General features: G+C 41.3%; 1 protein-coding gene across 5 annotated transcripts in view; it reads left to right on the top strand.

Moving 5' to 3' along the window:
- CYRIB (CYFIP related Rac1 interactor B) overlaps nt 1-21,192 on the top strand; it is a 143,280-nt gene that overhangs the window by 63,018 nt on the left and 59,070 nt on the right. For all 5 annotated transcript variants that reach the window (XM_067531438.1, XM_067531454.1, XM_067531430.1 and 2 more), the window contains 2 exons: nt 3,906-3,985; nt 20,149-20,184. The gene's annotated coding sequence lies outside the window, so the exon portion shown is untranslated. The remainder of the gene's footprint in view (nt 1-3,905; nt 3,986-20,148; nt 20,185-21,192) is intronic.

Raw genomic sequence — 21,192 nt, 5'->3', positions numbered from 1 at the left:
TTAAAAATTCATTTAAAACCATAATTACAGTTCTTTTGTGGTCTAAGTAATTCACTCTGACTCCCACTTGGTCCATGTTAGATGCTTCAGAAAAAAGTGTAAAAACACCTATATCAAGTAACTATGCGATGCTGTACAACTGGGTTTTTTGGTGGATGCTCATTTCTTCTGGCCTGACCTTCTCATAATGAACTTTATGCCCGGAAATACAATGTTGATAATCTTTGACCTAAGTAGTTAATCTACAGTTGCTGTTTTAATTAGTATTAATGTCTAATCTTTTCGTGACATTTACAAAACAGTATCTTGATTTACTGCATGTTAACTATAATTCTGAAAAATTTCCTTCTGTTCACTTAAATATTTATTTGAAGTGATGCTGTCAGGTTAATAGATTTTTCTTAGATATGTTATCAATAACATTGTAGACTTTTTGCAATTAACTCAGGCTGGACAATCAAAATGGTTTATTCAGTTTGAGTTCTTGCTTTTTTTACATTATGTTCCTAATTGCAGGAGAATGTTTAAATTGAAAACTGATTGGTTCTTTTTTCTTTTTTTTTTTTCTTTTTTTTTTAAATGAAGGTTTATTTTGCATGGTATCATGTGCCATTTTAAAAATATCTAAATAGTAATATACTAATCTTATCTGAGCTAAGGTAAATGAAGTAATGTTAGAAAAAATTGGCAATAGGATGGTGAATTCCTTATTTCAATTTCAATTTAAAACAGAAATGTTCTAGTTTCTAAAGGGATACATTCAAGCAAAACTCCAAAAATCCATTCTCCAGTAGTCAGTAAGATGCTTTTCCTGGTTAGCGTAAAGGGATCTAAGCCATGTGTTTCTGCAGAATTTTTGGTTTTATTATGAGAAAAATTCTAACTTTTATAGTTGTGCAAATAACGAGTCAGACATGAGCTGATTGCAAATTGATGCCATGTCTTCTGAGTCTTCAGACAGCTACAGTGCCTCTACTGCTCAGAGCTTTGTCAAGATGCAGCTGAGCATAATAAGACAAGTCATTTTTCAGTGCTGCCATTCAGATCTCGTTTGGCAGCAGTGGAACTGTTAAGAGTCATACTGATTTTCTGCTGCTGCTGCTTGACAAGATCTAAGCAACAGGCAAGATGAATGTGTGGGAGGAGGCCCCAAATGGATGCTGGTGGAGAGTTTACGCTAGTTAACAGAAAAGCCTACACACTTCAGCAAAACTTCTTAAGATATCTTAGCTTGCTCTGTTAGATCATTAATAGCTTCTTGGGCAGAGACAGTGCTTCATACAACAAAATATTCAGAACAGCAGACTCTCTGTTCATTTGTCATACAGTGTGTGTATGTTTCATCCTATGCAGGTGGTACCTTTGCTGATACAAGTTGTTGAGGCCACCCAACTCTTATTACCTGTTTTTTCTCATTCTCTCCCTTTTGTTTACCATTACCTGCTACATCTCAAGTATGCCTCCTATATATTGGTGAAAATAGGACAGCTTTGTCTTCCTGTAAATTGGCTTTCCCATAGCATGCACAATAAAATCCACTAATCAAAAGAATCCCTCCTCAAAACTCTTAGTTTGGTTCTTCTTTTGATTACCAGAACTGGTAATTTTGCTCTTCAGGTTGAAAAATTATTTCATGTGAAATTTTATGCGTGAGTTACTACTTATAATAGAGAGAGCTGGTACCAAAATTAAAATATGAAGCTTCTTCTTTTGTTCTTTGGCTGGGAGAGCCAAGTAGTCCTATGGATTAGTGGTTGTATAAAAACATACTTTACATGTAAGACAAAATGTTTTTGTTCTGCTTGAAGTACTTATTGATAGGGTTTTGCAGATTTACTAATGTAGAAAACATTTGTCATATAACTGATCTCATTAATTTAATGTTGAATGTAATTTTATGCCTATTCAGTGAACCAAAAGCATGTTAGTGATACTTGGATCAATGATTCAAGCTGAGCTTGGCCACAGAACAGAATATTCAGACTCGTTTAATTTACGCTTTTAAAAATGCATCTTTCTGATGTTAGCACAAAGAATTCATCATTGTGGCATATAATTGACTTTACTGCAGCGGCATAAAAGTATAACATTTTATTTCACTTTCTGAATACAGCAGTGAGGATGGGGAGAGATTTTAAAAATAGAAAAACATGATTTTGTAAATCCCCAGCAATTGGCAGAGTGATTCTAGGGTCAGATGTAGTGCCCGAAACTATGAACTTTCTCTCTTAAATTGTATTTCTTTAGCAATTTCAGTTTCCCTGAGGTGTCTGTTATGCATGACTAAACTTAAGATCCAGGATATATTTTTTAGACTCTTAAGATCATAACAAAGATGAAAAAAGCTACTAGATCTGCAAGAGTGGGAGATAAACCTGACCCCAATCCATTGTCCATGATACAATTGCTATGCCAAAAGGTTTTTGTGTGTGTTTGTGAATTTGTCATTTTGTGTATTTGAGGCCTGTATTAAGAGAGTCTTTTTATATAAAACCAAATAATATTCTGATTATACAAGTTTCTAGATTAGAAACTTCAGAGATTCAAAGAGGGAAGTATTAGAGTAATTTTGAGAGTGTCTTCATGAAGAAAAAAATCAATATAAAAACTTGTGTGAACCATTTGTAATTTACTGATATAAAATCAGCCTTACCAGTAAAATAGAAAAAATCTGTTTAACAATAAGATATACTGTGTCGTAAATGAGATTTGATTACCAGGAGTATTACACTTTTTTTGTTTGGTGTGTGTTTGTTAAACTGCCAACTGTTTTGTATTGATAGTAACTTCACTTGGTAATGCTAAGATTTAATGCTGCAGGTTGCTTTATGATTAATACTGCTGGTAGTGGTTAACCAGCTGCCTGCAGTGACTCATGGAACTAATTGCTAAAAATGCCTTTCTCAGATTTTTTTTGATGCTCATTTTATTTTGGTGAAGGAGAGTTCCCATTATTAAACATCCTTTGTTAAATCATGAGTCAGAGACTTTGATCTTACCTTGCAATAGTATAGTATACTGGCAGTCAGTGCCCAAGCATAATTTTTGCAGGTCCAGTACAAACTTGTAACATGGGCCGCCTCCCACACACATACCCGTGGGGGTTGCAGCCTGGGCCAGGCCCCCTAAGGCCTCCAGACCCTGGTAAAGGATACCCTTCACCCCCGCCCCCCTCCCTCTCTCCCAATGTGGGAGCCCTGCTGGCAGTTGAAATGTCTTGAGCAAGATAATTTACAAGATACAGTAATTTTCTGAAAAAATGGGATTAATTAATTTTTGTAAAAAGTGGTTATCCATTTCAGTGAACTGACTGGCCCTTAGTAAACATGCATGGTGCAGTCATCTCACAGATGTATGACTTATAACTGGCATTTCAAAATCAGTTTTTAATATCACTCAATTGATTCACAGTACTGTCCAATTTTAATACCAATCCAACTTGAAATAACATAGTCCTCCTTAATGTGTTTGTCCTATAGTTTTATTCCTGAAGCCACTGAAGATATCTGGAATTGTGGTCCTGCATCACACTCAAGTTATGTGGATTTGTAGGATAATTGTTTCATGATGTGGCTTCACTTTCATAAACAACTTGAAAATATAATTCTTCTTTGCTTTCAATTCAAATCCTTCGTGTGCTGTCAGACATCACTTGAGCACTAACAAGGTTCTTCGAGCACTAACAAGGTTCTTCCATCCCTCTCTATCCTGGGCTGCTCTTTCCATGTCTGTGTTGTATTTTTAAGATGGAATAATTATGTTGATTTCTTGACATGAAAACAGTTGATAACCTGTAATTAATTTAAGTTTGTTCCTGTACATTAAAGTTTTATATAAATTAATTGTGATATTTTGATTGAATTAGACCATGTGTCATTTATTTTTAATTTTGTTTCTCTGTTCAGGTTCTGAAGATAAGCTGCTACATCAACTCCGTGAGGAGTAGGAGTTTTCCATTAAGACATCAAGAAGATCTCATCAATTGGTAAATATTTATTCAGGTGTTCTTGCTGGTAGACTGTTAATTATCTTCCATATAGTGAAAGAATAGCATTTTACACTTCAGTGAATCCAAATTAAATTTAAAGATCAATGTTTTGTCCACTGAGACTCAACCCTTTATATTAGGAAAATATTAAGTGGTGGTGTTGATAGGGTTTTTTATGATAGTAACTATTTCTTTATTGTTTGTAAGGTCTGCATGATCAGATTAATTATTACATTCCATTTTGGCCTCGTGGACTCAAAGCGGCCTGCAAGGCTCTTGCTCCAGGGTTGTGGGGTTCCGGAAGCAGAGGAGTTGCCTCAGCCGGGAGACGGGGGTGACCGAACAAGAGTGCGAACAAAGCTTTGATTGAAGAAATATTACTTATTTATTTACACAATAGAAGATAAAGCGCGCGAACATAACTGCAACAGACAAGAAACCAAATAAAAATACATAGGCCTAATATTTTACCATATATGGAATCATTTTTCACAGTACACAATTCTATTATCTATCCTCTTGTGCTTACAGACAGATGGTCGTTTTGTAAACTTTCAATTATCTTAAAGCAAATGTACTTTCATACTTTAACAAAAGCACTTCCTTCCCTAAGCCCTTTGGGCCGAGTCGACTCCAAGAAGTATTAGCTGTCCCTTGGACGCTGCTTGTTCATAGAAGGGCTCAGTCCAGCTACCAAGGACCCCAGCAGGCTGCAGTCCAAAGTGTGACTAATTTTTGGGTTTAAATACCCTCAAGCTGATCAATTTACTTGTTCAGCTTGCCTCATCATGTGACATAATTAGTGGGCATTTCTGCATAGTCATCATGACTTGTGGTCATTTCCAGGTGTGTCTCAGCCGAGTGTGGTCAGCTTCGCCCTCTATTTATGTTGTGCTAGCGTCCAGACAGCCTTTACTAGGTCCTTCCGGCCCCTTCTTTCCCTATTACATACTCTACTATTCTATCTTAAAGCACAAGCCCATTAACTATTCTTTTTATATTCTACGGGTCTGAGTACTGGGGAGAAAATGGAATGGCTTTTCACTTAAAATTGAATATTTTTATATTTAAAATAGGGATGTCTGCGTTTATAGTTTTAAGACTACAGACCTATCACATCTCTCTCAACATCTATTATACAAAATATATTGCGCAAAGACTGATAGTAGAAGAGGTAACATAAAACTAATGCTGAAATTTCAGATCTGTATGGCATTTTCAGTGGTGGTGAACTAATATAAAAGAAGGCAAACAATTAAGTTGTTTTAGGTGTTCTGTTGTCTTGATATGTGGCTTCAAATCTCACATATCTACCAGTATGCAGCAAAATATTACCCTTCTTCGATGGCAGGGATGTGTGCACCATATGCACCGATGCCAGAGGTCTTTCCCGCAGTGGTATCTGTAGGGCTGGCTCTAATCTAATGCATAAGCTCTGGGGTTGTGTGCATATGCATCGATATAACGGGTGCCACCGCCTTCCCCTTCCCACCAAGTTCCTTCTCACCGCCCTTGATGGTGCTAGAATGTCCTCTTGCTTTGGCAAGCTCTTCTAATCCAGTGTAGGTTTATTTGGTAGTAGTAGTGTACGTAGTTAAAAAGTTAGTTAGTTAGTTTAGCTCTTAGTTTATCTGTTATATGGTAGATACAACCCTATGGGGGACATAGCTCCAGGGACAGGGCATGCCCCAGCCCCCGGGCTTCAAATCTTGTGCGTCATGCAAGAAGCCTATGCCAGTGAGTGACCTTCACCACAGCTTCCTGAAGTGCCTGGGAGAGACTCCTGTACAAGGTAAGTGCAGGATCTGTAAAGGGTTCAGACCTTGCACTAAAAAAGAACGGGACATTAGGCTGAGAGCGCTTCTAATGGAGTTGGCTCTTAGACCAGCCTCTGAGCCAGGCTGTTCAGATTCAGTGCAGAGTACGTGGGCATTGATGCAGAGCACTCCTCCGGCACCAAGTTCCTCCTGGCACCGATCGCCATCTCCGGTGCCAAAGAAGCAGCATAGGAAGACGCATACCAGGAGAGGGCGCTCACCGATACCAGCGTGTGCTGCTTGTCTTTGCTGGGATTTGGGTCAGCGGCAGCCTCAATCCTTGGAGTTCTCAGCCCAATCCTGGACCTGCCACTGACTCCTAGGAGCAACAGGGGCACCCAACGCCTTATGGTACTGTCCACACCCAAGGAGTTCCAAGCGGCCAAACACCTACTATTGATTCCCATAGTGCTGACACCTTGAGAAGGGAGGATCTTGCACTGAGACCCTTGCTGATACCATTGACTGCAGGACCATCCAGAGGCAAACCTACGATGGAACCACCGCAGCCATCATTCTCTGGCCCCGCACAGGCTGTTGCCGTCTTGCCAGCGATCAACAGACCCTTGGCACTGGTCCCCGGAACCAGATCGCCAACAGTCAGACTCACAGCTCTGGTCTCTGAACTCACGATACCGGTCCTCAGAGTTGCAGCACTGGTCCCCGACACACCGATATCTGTCGCCAGAATACAGCTGCCAGTCTCTGGACACATGGCACAGCCCCACAGGTCCCTGGTACTGTTTCCCAGTACTGAGACACCAGTCCTCCCAGTACTGTGGGGAAGTGGAGGAGATATCGGCACCTCTGTGGTCATCAAGAAAGGCTCTTCAGATTCGGAAAGGGATGAAGTGACCCTGCCCAAGACACAGATGACCACTGCAGCAGCTGTGAGCTTCCTCGTGGGGCCCCCTACAGGAGCATGGCTGCAGGGGCAATGGCCCATGCCATGGCAGTTTTGGAACCCGTGGGGGTTTCCCCATCCCAGGGTCATATATGCAGCATTCGCTCTCACGGGCTTCAGAGAGGTGGTCAACAGTGGCCACTTGCCCGGCACCTGACTCAGGGTATGTCCACACTGCCGAGTGAAGTCGACTTACTTAAAATCGACTTTCAACAACCGATTTTTAGAAGTCGCAGCAGCATGTACGCACCATGCTGTTTGCACAGGTCTCGTGCGTCCACACTCACCACGCTTATTTTTGTGATTGAGGGATCTGATGTACGCCTTCCCGCTAAACCCTCTAATTCACAAGGTCCTCATAAAGATCAAGAGAGAGAGAGCGCAAGTCATCTTGATTGCTCCGGCATGGCCTCACCAGCCCTGGTTCAGCATGTTGCTAGATTTATTGGTGATCCCCTCCCCCTTTTGGAGCCGCCTAAACCAACCAGACCTGATTTCCCAAGACCACGGTTAACTGCTACATCTGAACCTAGCCTCCTTGCACCTTACTGCATGCATGCTGCATGGCTAAGCCTTGAGGAACAGGCCTGATCCACGCAAGCCCAATAAGTCCTGCTTGGAAGCAGAAAACCCTGCACCAGAGCCTCCTATCTGGCCAGGTGGAACCGTTTCACCTTCTGCACATCTGAGCGGGCATCTGAGCGGAAGTCAACTGTTCAGTCCATTTTGAAATATCTGCTCCACTTAAAACAACAAAGTCTGGCATTCTCATCAATTAAGGTACACCTGGCAGCCATATTGGCCTTTCATTCTCCTGTTCAGAGCAGATCTGTCTTTTCACATGAGATGACAGCCAGATTCCTTGAGGGCCTGGAGAGGCTCTTCCCGCCAGTACAAAGTTGATTTCTCCCTGGGATCTCAACCTGGTCCTGTCAAGGCTCACTGGTCCCCCCTTTGAGCCCTTGGTGTCTTGCTCTCTTCTACGCCTATCATGGAATGTAGCCTTCTTGGTGGCATTATTTCAGCAAGGCAAGTCTCAGAGATCAAGGCCCTGACTTCTGAACCCCCTTACGTGGTGTTCTACAAGGATAAGGTCCAGCTGCACCCTCACCCGGCCTTCCTGTGAAAGTTGATATCGCAGTTTCATGTCAGCCAGGTTATTTTCTTGCCAGTCTTCTTCCAAAGCCCCACAACTCTAGTGAGGAAAGGCGTCTTCATACGGTAAATGCCAGATGAGCTCTGGCTTTCTACATTCATAGGACTAAGCCTTTCCGCAGGTCCATGCAGTTGTTCATTGTGATTGCCAATCGGATGAAAGGACTGCCAGTATCATCCTAGAGGATTTCATCCTAGATTACTGTCTGCATCTGAGCCTGCTACAAGCAGGTGAAGGTCGCACTTCTTGTTTCACTGACGGCTCACTCTACAAAAGCTCCAAGTGTTGGCGTCAGCTTTCCTTGCTCAGGTCCCGATACAGGACATCTGCAGAGCTGTGACGTGGTCGTCTGTCCATACCTTTGTGTCCCACTACACTGTTGCTCAACAGGAACGGGACGATGTGGGCTTTGGCAGAGCAGTATCACAATTGGCACATCCATGAACTCCTGGCCCACCTCCAGAGGCACTGCTTGTGAGTTACTTGACCTGGAAGCACTCGAAGAAGAAAGAACAATTACTGACCTTTCGTAACTGCTGTTCTACGAGATAGGTTGCTCACATGCATTCCATGACTCACCCTCCTTCCCCTCTGTCAGACTTCTGGCAAGAAAAAACTAAGAGGGAGGGGAGGCTGGCGGCGCCCCTTATACTGACGCATATGTGTGCAATCCCACAGGGCACTAGAGCCGACCCTACGGATACCACTGGTGGAAAAATCTCTGGCACCAATGCCTATGGCATACATACACCTAACATGGAATGGACATGAGCAACACATCTTGAAGAACAGAAAGGCCAGTAACCGTTCTTTCCTGCAGTGTAGATATAAATCACATATCCAAAACTACATTAAAAAAGTTATTTAGTTAAACACTCAAAAGTTAGGAGATACGCTTTCCTGTGCAACCTTATTTCTGCCTGTTTGTTTGTTTACCATGTGTACTGAATAAGCAGAGGTTGAGGTTCTGTGGCAAAAATAGTATGTGATCATATAGTTAAGGAGTATGTGATAATGCATAGGCACAAGGGAGCAGAATTATGATTGCACAAGTGACTGTAACTCTGGCATTTCCTAACTTTTCAATTCCTTGTCTTTGCAACCTAAAACATGTTCTTTAAATGTAGTGTTTTGTATGCAATTTACTGAAGTTTTTTAAATGAAAAAGGTAAAAACAAATTCTGTTATATATACAACTGGAACAACCCTTCACTGTGACCCAGCTGCAGGGTTTGAACCCTGGACCATCGGCATGTCAGCATAGATTGTCCTGTAGCTCAAGCTGTAGCAAAGCAAACTAGCTGATTGTAAGAGAAGGCTTTTAATCCAGAAGGAGGGTGGACAACTGGGTTTAGGATTAGTGTGGAGGAGAGACAGGAAGAGAGAACGGCGCCTGGCCTTTCATAGAGGCTCTAAAGCTTCTCATTGAAATGCTTGTAGGAATTAGTGGCCAGCTACTGACTAGATGGTGGGACATCATGCAGGGAGGCGACCAGCCTGGGCTTATTGGCAGAGCAAAGCCATGGACAGGAATGAATGGTGACATAGTACTGCAAAGATGATCCAGGATACTCCTCCCTTCAGAGAGGGCAAAACAACATATTTTTCCCTGAACTCAGTCTGACGGATGAACTATTTTAGCTGAAACTTAAATAAATCACCCAGGGGCAAACACTCAGCATGGAAAATTTCAGCTCAAATATTTAGCTTGGCAAAATTATAAGCAACTGAAAAGAGGGTTTTATAATGGGAAGTGGTTGAGTAACCTTTACTAGAGGTGGCATGGAGAGGAAGAATGGTAATTAAGTTTAAATACTTTGCTATACTTAGTAGTTTGCTAAACTTGTAAGAAGAGAGTTACACCAAGGATCTGGAAAAACACGGTGGTCAAGTTTTGTCTAGGTATTTGAAATGGAGACACCAAATTCTATTAGTTTGGCTTTATATAGTTTCTCCTGTATACAAGATTTAATTTAGCGCTTGTTTTATAATCTAGCACTGCAGCAATTTGTTGAGGTAACTGAAAGCTTGCACACTTTTGGATCTAGGCACCTGGCTTTCTGAAGTGGTGACTCTTGACATTAGGACATGCAGGTGGGGGATGTTCCCTGCTAGTTTTGAAAAAGCATCATGGTACCTTAACTACTACCTGGGCAAGCAGAAGGGATCTCTCATCTGTAATATGGGACACGATGATATACTCAAATATCGCATTGTCAGCATTGGTTTTGAACCACATTCCTAAAAAGGGTCAAGAACTAGAGTCAACTGAACCATGAGGTCTTTTAGTACAAACAAATGCAGCAAGTGCATGTGTCACTGCATGACTGACAACCCTGTCCTGTTCTTGTGCACGCAAACAAAGTTAGAGAGCTAATAGCAATAATTAATAGGAAATACAAGATTTTTTCAGGAGGAGAAATCCACTGGAGTAAACTAGCTGATTCAAGGCTGGCTATTTCCTTTGTTTAAAAGAATCCGCCTTCTAAAAAGAAGCTTTTATCAAATAAGGAGTGTAAGACCAAAACCACACCTTTCCTTAAAATGGATAACATATCTTGCATTTTGAAGGCCACAGAAAATAAATATTTTGCTCTAGAGCAAAAAATAATTTTAATATTTTTAATTTCATATATAATTTTGCAAAAATTGAATATTTGTTCACTATTTACTTGATGTAGTAGCTGCTACTTATGTAGAATATGTAAGGTTGAATTTTATGTACATTTTTAGTGTAAAGAACTCTTTCTGACCTTCTCAAAAAAGATGCTCCAGTCCGCTTGAATAAGTGTGGTCTCTGCAATTACTGTAACTTTAGAGAGTATAAATCCATGAATCATTTTATAAATAGCTTTGTGTTGTCACCTGCAACTCTGTGACTCACCCACATGTTTTAGGGTATGTCTACACTGCGGTGAAGTCTATTTAATTTCATTTGACCTTCACCCTCTGAACTTAGGAAGTCATTGGAGTGTAATCACACCACACTCATTGCATCGGGGGGGGGGTTGCGTCCCCACCAGCCACACTTGGATTGATAATGAAAGCAGTACATTGTGGGTAGCTATCCCACAGTGCAACTAGCCACAGAAGCTTTTGGAAAGGTTGTCATCCTCCCACGATGCAACGTCCTCGTTTCTCCCTCCCTTCTTGTCCCAAACAAACAGACAAATGGTTTTTCGCACCATTTTTCGAAACCCTTCAATCTCTGTAGTGTGTACGCCATTGCCAGAGAGGCATTGAGTCCTCTGAGCTCTGCACTAGCATTGCGAGCGTCACAAACACCTGACGACTTATCCTGCAGTATTTCGAAGGCCGAGACAGGAGCCGCAGAGCGGAATATTGGGATGTAACTCAGTCTACCCTACTTTAAACCATAGAACGAAACAATTCCCGTTTGCTGCGTGCTGTCACGCATCAGCTTCAGTCAGTGGAGCATCGCTTCTGGTCCTAGGAAACAAGCAGTGACTGGTGGGATCGCATCGTTATGAAGGTATGAGATGATGAGCAGTGGCTGCAGAACTTTCGTATGTGGAAGGCCACATTCATGGAACTTTTTGCAGAGCTGTCCCCAGCCCTGAAATGCATGAATACTCACTTGAGACCTGCTCTTACAGTGGAGAACTGAGTGGCCATCGCTCTGTGTGCAGGGCCATTAATGAGCTTCTGCTAAGAAGGGTAGTGATTTTGGGAAACTTGCAGGATATAGTGGACAGGTTTGCTGCAGTGGGGTTCCCAAACTGTGGCAGGACGATAGATGGCACGCATATCCCTGTCTTAGCACCGGACTACCTTGCCACAGAGTACATGAATCGAAAGGGATACTTCTGCATGGTGTGCAGGTTCTTGTGGATCACAGGGGACACTTCACTGACATCAGTGTGGTGTGGTCTGGAAAGGTATATGACGCGCGCATCTTTAGGAACTCAGGTCTGTTTAAAAAAAAAAAGATGCAAAGAGGTACTTTTTTCCCTAGCCAAAAAATAAGTATTGGTGATTTGTCAATAGTGAGCTTTGGGGACCCTGCGTATCCTTTGCTCTCCTGGCTAATGAAGCCATGTACCGGGCACTTGGACAGCGATAAGAAGTGGTTCAATAATAGGCTCAGCAAGTGCAGAATGGTGGTGGAATGTGCCTTTGGACGTTTAAAGGTGCGCTGGCGTAGTTTGCTCACTAGGTTAGACCTGAGTGAAAGCAACATCCCAATGGTTATCCCTGCATGCAGTGTGCTCCATAATGTCTGTGAGACAAAGGGGGAGAAGTTCCCGTTGGGTTGGGTCATGGAGGCAGATGGACTAGCCGCAATTTTTGAGCAGCCAGATACCAGTGCAATGCTGAGAGCCAAACACGGAGTGCTGCGTCTTAAGGAAGCATTAAAAACTCGTTTTTGTAATGAGACACAGTAATGGGCATCACTTATCTGTGCTGTGACTTCCCTTCCCATCCCTCACCTTTGCAGCACTGTGCCTGTACCCCCTCTTCCCACACCGCCCATCCCTGTGCTTTTAATAAATAAAGACTCATGAATTTCAAAGCAGTAAAGTTTTATTGCTGATCTTTAACAGTGGAGGGGAAGGAAGATAATTTACCGGTTCGCATGCATTCTCAGGGGGCTGTTAGGAGATGCAGAACCAAGATTGTCTGTGAAAACAGCAAAGAACCCACATTCCCAATTCTTAGAGGCCAGCACCTATTCCTGCTCCCCTCAGCCTGTGTAGAGTAGAGCATGTACTGCTCCCTGCTCAACCTCCTCCTAGAATGGGGGCTAGGAAACAGGGCATCTGTTGAGAGTTTTGCAGGGGCTACAGAGGGAGTCTATCCTGTCGGTGCTCTTCCTGAAGCTCTACAAGACACCTCAACATGTCTGACTGATCCCTCATTATTCGCAGCACCTTGTCCTGCGTTGCATGCTCATGCTCCTGGGCTGCTTTCCTGTTTTCCATGTCCATGTTCAGTTTTTCTGACAATGAAATCCTTCAGGCTCCTAATTCTGTGTCAGCAACCTCAGAGACGTTCATTATCTCGTTGAACATGTCATCCCCAGTTGTTTTTTCCGCCTTCTAATCTGCGACAGCCACTCAGCAGGAGTAGAGGGTGCATTGAAGGTCATGCTGTCCACTGTAAGGAAAGCAAAACACAAGATTTCCATTGTTTAGCTTGTCCCATGGACGAAAAGGAATATTACAATGTAAAAAGAACTACCCTTTATATTCCCCAGTGAACAGTAGACCCACATATCAATCTCTACCTTTTGCACGGGTAGGAGTGGTGTTCCAGCCATGGTAAATAAGGGGCTGGTGCATCCATTTTAGGGAAATCTCCCTAGCACATGCTGCACAAGTCCACATTTCCCAAAGCAGCAGGATTATTGGGCTCCCTTTCCCCTCCCAAAGATCGGTTTTGGAAGAGGCGATCCGAAGGATTTGGGGGAAGGGAGGAGGATTGGGGTGAAGTGTTCCTGGAGAAAATATATGGCTACCCATTCATGGATCCCTGACACCCATAACAACAACGTCCTGCCTTGCAGTTAGGGACCCAAGAGACCATCCGTGGCAGGGGAATAACACGCACTGACTATATTGGGAGGGCATTGTAAACTTGCGCCATCTTCCCTAGGGGACCATATATGGTATCAGTCTCCTGAGGGTAACACAGGCAGAAAGGGAGGATTTGCTGCAAGCATCTGGGTTCAGGCCTGGTCCTTATGCTGCTATGCTGTGTTCCGATATGATGCCTACACATTTAATAACAGAGTGGTGGGGGAAAGTGTCCTATCGCGGTGGAAAAATAAAGCTGCCCTCCCCAGAAACCTTCTGCAAAGGATTGCAGAGTATCTACATGAAAGCTTCCTGGAGATATCCATGAAGGATTTTCGGGCCATCCCTGTGCACATAAATAGTCTTTTCTGGGGGCAACCCTCTGCTTAAGTGGATCAACAACAAAGAACCCCATCCCCACCACCGTACACAGTGGTTTTTTTTGTTTGTTGTTTTGTTTTGTTTTGTTTTTTGTTTGGTTGGTTTTGTGTGTGGGGAGGGGAGGTTGTTTTTTTTTGGCTGTAACAAGAATCTGGACTGGGGATGTAACCCCAGAAATGAGATTTGCAGTACATACTCACCAGATGTGCCTTCCCCAGCATCTTGGTCAGTCACGCTTTCCTGCATCCAGCTGGGCTGCTCCAGGGTAACAAACAGCTCCTGGCTTTCAGGGAGAAGGGATACACCACTTGACTGCCACCTGTTCTCCTCCTCATCCTTGTCCACAGACTCATCACCATTCATCCTGGACTTGGATTCCCCTTAGGCATCTACATTGCGTGGTGGTACAGTGGGAGGGTCACTGCCAAGAATCGCATGCAGCTCCTTGTAAAAGCGGCATGTCTTTGATGACGAGCCAGAATGATTGTTCACCACCCTAGTTTTCTGATACGCTTGCCTTAGCTCTTTGATTCTAACACAGCACCGCTGCGCCTCCCTCTTGTGTCCCTTCTCCAGCATGCCACGTGATATCTTCTCGTAGATACTCGGATTTCTTTTGCTGGCTCGGAGCTGAGCCAGAACAGACTTTTCACGCAAAGACCGATGAGATCCAAGACCTCAGGTCGACTCCGTGCTGGAGCGCGTTTGGGTTCGTGCAGTCACCATGATCAGTTCTGCTGCCAAGCGCTCTCCACACTGACCAAACAGGAAATGGGAATTCAAAATTTCCTGGGGCTTGAGGGAAAGGGCTGTTTTCTGTCTATGTGGGCGGGGTGCAGCAGAGTGCGAATGTCCAGAGTGGTCACAGCAGAGCATTATGGGATACCTCCCGGAGGCCAATGACGTTGATTTACGCAATGCTCTGCCTACATTGCCGGTCATTTGACCGGTACTGTTCAACTTCAGCACTACGCCTCTTGCGGAGGTTGTTTTATTAAGTCAAGCTTTATCGTGATTTAGGTCGATCGAATGGACCTGACAGTGGAGATGCATACATTATGTGGTCAATGGAAGCCACATTCCGTTGACCTAACTTTGCAGTGTAGACCAGGCCTTAGAAGTTGTTAAATATTTGTTTTTATGTATCTAGTTTACCAGAAATAGTTAGAAGCTTCCTGTATTTGTAATGATGGGTAATTATGCTGATGTATTATGGTGCATTGGACAAACTGCTCTAAGCACATTATGCAGCTTGTATCCAAGAGCTGGTATCATAATAATCAAGGACCAACAGGTTTACATCTTGTGTGCTGACTTTTTAAACAATTTTTTGTACCATTTTCCTTTGAAATTTTTGAATTGTGTGTGTGCAAATTGTCCCTTTTTCCATAACAATTGTAGCATTCAGCACAAATCCCTTCTTATTTAGTTGAAAAAAATAGGTATAGGTCACTGTCTAATTTGCATTCAATCTGTCATATGCCTTCATAGCCTCCCTTTCCTGCCCTTTTCTCCCTCCCCTTCCCCAAAATTAAAACAAGGGGGAAAAAATCAGCAAAATAGGTCATTCAGAACTGATATGGTGGGTGTTGTCCAGTACTCACAATCTTGCATATGATAATGGGCTTCCATATAGTTACACTGATAACTTTGTGAGACAGTTCTCTGGCATAATTGGTGGGGAAGTAAAAGTAGAATCCATTTGTGTTGCAAGAAGTATAATATGAGGCTCTATTTTATTGTTGCAGCAAACCCTTAAATGATTCCTTTTAGTAAAATCAGAAAATAGATTCTAAATAAGAGATGAACAATGTTTTAAAATTGTTTATTAAAGCATGTATTTTATCATCAAGGAAATCTGAATTGCATAAGCCACGGATCCCTCAATTTTTCAGCAAGATGGAAAATATAGTGAACTGTAGTAATTGTAGAATTTCATATTCTGTTACAAAGTACCATGTATAATAATTTTCACTGAAAGTCATGCCAGGTAGCTACAGAATGATAGTATCACATACTAGAAATGTGTGGAAAATCCTATGTTATATTTACTTTCCAGAGTAGTGACACCACTTTTACTTCCTCTTATATTAGCACCACAAATGAGAAGTAGTCCTCTCTGATAGTATTATCATGCATAAATTGCTATAAAAATTCTAGGACACCAAGACAATGAAGTATAAAAAATACTTCATTGTTATTTTATATAGACAGCTAATGGAGGAGTTGTTTTTTGCATGGTTCCTGAAATGTTGAATTTTAAAGGCATAGATTATTTTTAGAAAAGATTTGCAATAAAACACTTGTCTGCTCATTTGCATTCTAATAATTTTGAATGTCTTTCCAGCACACTTATTTTATAGCAATGTTGGTGTCTGAGTGACCAGGAAAACCCCAAAAGGTTTAGGCGTGTTTATGTGCTGTTATTATTTTCTTTAATAAAATGTAGTGCTTCTGTAAATCCTTTAATATTGTAAACTACATAATTTATCTGGCGTGATTTAATATGTCAAACTACAATGGTATATTTGTAAGCACTGAATGTACAAACAAACTCCTTTGTCACAACTATACTGGTCTTATGACGTGGGTTGTGCTATTGATACTGCCATAATGGGTATATTTATAACCTTGAATGAAAGTAGTGCCTCTGAAAGTGAGGGATTAATAGTCCTCAAAACCAGGCATAGTTAACACACAGCTGTGTCAATGTACCTCAGTCCTCACCTGCAGCAGCCCTGCTATTGAATTCTCTAACATTTTTATGTGGTCGTCCAACATCTTAACAGATGAAAGGAGACATGGCGAAGTCTCCTCTAAATGCCTTCTTCTGCATCACGGACAGCTCTTAAATTGGTATGGAGCACAGTCTTCAGCAGACAATCTTGAAGCATGCGCTCCACATGTCCCAGCTAGCAAAGCCTACGAATGTCCAGCATAGTCTGGTGATCCATTGATACCAAGTAAGTGCAAGGATTATTCTAAGACAGCAGGGGTGCAAACTGTTCAATCTCCACTCCTGCTTGGAGCACATAACCCATTTTTCACAACCATAAAAGAGGGTACTAAGGACACAAACGTGATAAACAGATACCTTTGTGTTCAGTGTTAGCAACTTGTTGTTCCAAACACGTGAGGTAAGTTTGCCAAAGGTAACACCAGCTTTGCTGATTCTAGCATCAAGTTCCCTATCGAGGTTAAGTGAGCTGGTAAGAATTGAGCCAAGACAGCAGAAGTGATCAATGTTGTCCAGGACTTCATTATTGACATAGATCTGAGATGGAATGTTGGTTCTTTGTGACATGATGACTATTTTCTTGATACTGATTACCATGCTAAACTTGGTGCATGTATCAGAAAACGTGTTCATCATGACCTGCAATTATCGGGTGAATTAGAGAAAAATGCAGCATCATGCATGAAAAGCAGATCCCAAATAGTAAGCTGGGTGACATGCCTTCTTCTCTGGAATCATCTGATGTTAAACAAGCTGCTGTCTATCCTTAATTCAATTAGTATGCCAATTTGATCATTTCCAAAGGTGCACTTAGGAAGAATAGAGAAGAAGATGCCAAAGCCAGTGGGCGCTAAGATGCAGCCTTGTTTCATACCAGTATCAATAATAAACTCGGATGATATTTCATTTTTATTCTGATGGTTGCCTTCATTGCCTCATGGAACTCCTGATTAGGGAGAGCACATTTTGTGGATAGCCAATATTCAACAGGATCTTATAGATGCCATTCCTGCTAACCAATGTAAAAGATGCAATTCCAGCTAACTATGTTTGTAGATCAATTAATGCTACATAAAGAGATGCGTGTTATTCATGGCATTTCTATTGCAACAAGCGCAATGTGAAGACATGTCAGTCGTGGAGCGTCCAGCTCTGAATCCACAGTGGCTCTCAGAGTAGTCTCTCTCAGCAAGGACTTGGAGCACTCATGGTTACAGACATAGCCTCAGACCATGAGGGAGCATAAACCAATGCAGTGATGCCTGTCTGAATCTGTGAAGAACCTGAAATAATAGCTAAGGCATGTGAACTGCCTGAATTGTTTCAGTCAGAGCCCCGTAGAGTATGCAGTTGTACAACAATGGAATTTGGCATTTTTCTAGTAGAGCATAAATTTTTGCCACAGAATTTGCCAGTTTGCTGCCACCAAGCACCTAACATTTGGTTTAGTCTCCCTGCTCTGCTGGGACCTGCCTGCAGCTGTCCAGTTTACTGCATGAGGGTTAAATTAATTAAATTATAGTCCATGTGGCCTATGCTATTCCATGGAGCCTGGGAGCAAGGCTAGGACTTGGCAAGCCAGTCAATTGATAGTCAAATAATGCCAATTGACCAATAACTAAGCACCTGTTTATTCGACCACACTTTGAATATTGCCAGATACTCCTTCAAGAACATTCAGATGTAGGCAGCAGCCTACCTTTTTGATTGCACCATAGTGCCATGTGTTAGCAAACCTATTTAAATGCCTTGATCACACACTTTGCTACGTGCTAATGTAATCTGTTGGGGAAAAAGGTGAACCAGTTGAAAGCTGAGCATCTTGATTGCCTGGAATATTCTAGAACAAACATCTTGTGTATGTATTATGTATTTTTTTATATCATCAATGTACATGGCAATTTTCAAAGCACAGTAAATAAGTTAAAAGACGCTTCTAGCCTGATTTAGCGCTGCAAGTATTATTGTAATTAAACAAAGGATTTAGAAGAGATCCTATTCCTATCTCCCTTCCTCAAATAAGCACTATCTGTGTACCTGCTCCTAGTATCAGAGTACTATATAGTAGTATTACATAAATAATGTAAATGTAAGTGATAGATATAAAATACAGATATCAACTGCAGGAATTCCCTTGTGACTATCTGGATCAATGTTTTTCTGACACAGGAGCTTCCTTTGATGTTCTGCTGCTAAACTCCATTTCTGAAGTGAGTCCCTGCATCCCAGCCAAGTGATTCAATAGTTATGTGGCTGAGCTGTGCAAACATTATTTATTTCCCAGCAACATGCAAAAGAGACAATCAGTGTTCTCATTTAAATGAGTCAGTTCACCCTTTTGTATTGTGATGTAATTGAAATCAATATTTTTGAAAATGTAGAAAACACCCAAGAATATTTAAATAAATGGTATGCTATTATTGTTTAACAGCGCAACTAATCATGATTAATTTTTTTAGTAGCTTGATAGCCCTAATAAATAAGCTACTTTATTTTTAAAGAAAACTCACTTTTAGACACAACATGGGCATGGGTTTTTTTTTTTTTTTTTTTCAAATATTAAAGGATTTTATTACAATGTAAAGAAAAAGGAGCTCTTCTAATTTGGAATTTAAAGGAGGCTAAACTACAAAAAACTAAAAATAGTTCAGTAGAGTCTAATTTGAATATTTACTGTTTAAAATGACCAAATGTTTAAATATTCATCAATAGTGGAGCAGTCTGAATGAAAAAGTAGTGCAAAAACCTCAAGTCTTACGGTTTTTTCTTCCTGCTTGAAGAGTTGCCTCTGCCCACCATGATTTTACTCATTATGGGGAGAGGGAGGAGGAAGAGTCAGGTTCAGGTATGTGATCCTGGTGGTTGAATCTCCTCATTGCCAGCCCAGCCTCTTCTCTGCCCAGCCTCGCTGCTCTCTGTTCCACAAGGCAGCCAGATGTGGAAATGTTAATGAAAGTAACGGGTAACACAGACTAGAGCAGTGCAGGTGCCACGTGGCCTTCCTTACTGCACAGATGTAACCCTTTCATGGATTTATCATGGGTGCAGACTCCTAAAAGAAGCATGTTCTGAGCACTGGAGCCAGATCTTCTGACAGTCTATTTCCAGAAGAGTCCCATGATACTTGTCTTTTAATGCTTCTCAGTCCCTTACAGTATTTGAAAACTTTTGTCTTTATTGAGAATGACATTTACGTGGTATTGGGAGCCTAGTGATTAACATAATGACGGCATATGTGTATTAATGGCTAAATTGAAGCCAGCAAACTCCTCTAAAAACAAATTTTTGCAGCTTTGCAAAGAACTGCCTGGTCTATTTTGATATCTGCCAGTGAAACAAACTAGAATGTGGTACTGAGTCTTTCGTTTAAAAAAACCCCCCACACTTATAAAAGGTAAAGATCTCCATACTGCACACCTCTGGTGTTATATGCATTCAGAAGTTTCAAAAGAAAAGTACAGTGGATCAAACAGATACATATGCTTTTTATAAAGCTAGGTAGTGCATGTTAAACATCTTAACCTTAGGCTTTTGTAACCATTTAATTTTTATTTAATTGTTTTATAAAATCTAGGTGTAGAAAAATATATTATTTCATTAATTATGTATGTTTGTTTGTTTTTAACAGATTGGGGCCAAGAACAGAGAGAAGCACTGGCTGTAGGTAAGAATTGTAGCTTATTTGTCACTGTGTAAGTGCATTGGTGGGGAGAGAATTGGCCAAGGGAACTAAAACTATAAGCTATTAAAAGATAGCAAATGGAAAATAATTGTTAATCTAGTATTAATTGTCTCTTGAAGGAAAATCCCCAGCTGGCTACTTTACTTTAATTTGAGAAATTTAGGAAGATCATTGGGAAATACTTAGATTAGAGAGGAATGTCTGAGGCTTATTAATGGTTGTTTGCAGTATTGGTTGCAAAGTAGATGAGAGAATATCTTTTATTGGACCAACTTCTTTTGGTGGAAGGTACAAGCTTTTGCGCTACACAGAGCTCTTCTTTAGGAATAAGAAGCTTGAAAGCTTGTATCTTCTGCTATCAGAAGTTGGTCCAATAAAAGATACCTCCTCACCTACCTTTCTCTCACTTATTCATTGTCTTTTACTTTTAACCTTCAGAGGGTAGGAGAGAGTATAAATATGCTTTATCTGCTAATTTTTTTCATTAAAAGATTTTATAGGGTATCTTGCCAGGGAGAAAACTGGTAAAGGAGTCTTTTGCCTCAGTATTGCTCCTTCAACATCCTAACTCAGTCTTCAACTTAATTAACAGTGAAGGAATAAGAAGACAACTTGAAGAAAGCCCACTTCAGTGGGCTTTCCTAATTTAAAGCAACATGGACTCTGAGTATGGTAAATCATTGATAGTCATTTAAAATGATGATGACTTTCCAGGGCAGTGTTCTGAACCTTTTTGGAAGATCCAGAGAAGAAGAAAACTAATTTCTTCAGGTCTTTGCTACACACCAAAAATACTTTCTTATGTGGCAACAGTGCTTTAGGATCTTTCCTGAACTAGATGTTTTACCTTTAAAACCATAAACATCCTCTACCAGCTTTTTAAGGTTTTGTAACTTGGGGAAATAGGGTGTGCACTATGAATACCCCATCTTTTAGCTTTCTGTCGTGCCGTCATATAAGTTAGCACATAGAACATCATTGTATTGTACT

The sequence above is a fragment of the Emydura macquarii genome, unplaced genomic scaffold, assembly GCF_026122565.2.
Source record: "Emydura macquarii macquarii isolate MOO-44397 ecotype Brisbane River unplaced genomic scaffold, CSIRO-AGI_Emac_v2 contig_369, whole genome shotgun sequence".
NCBI classification, from domain to species: Eukaryota; Metazoa; Chordata; order Testudines; family Chelidae; genus Emydura; species Emydura macquarii.
Note: the sequence above shows the minus strand (reverse complement) of the source record. Positions and strands in the feature narration are given on the sequence as shown.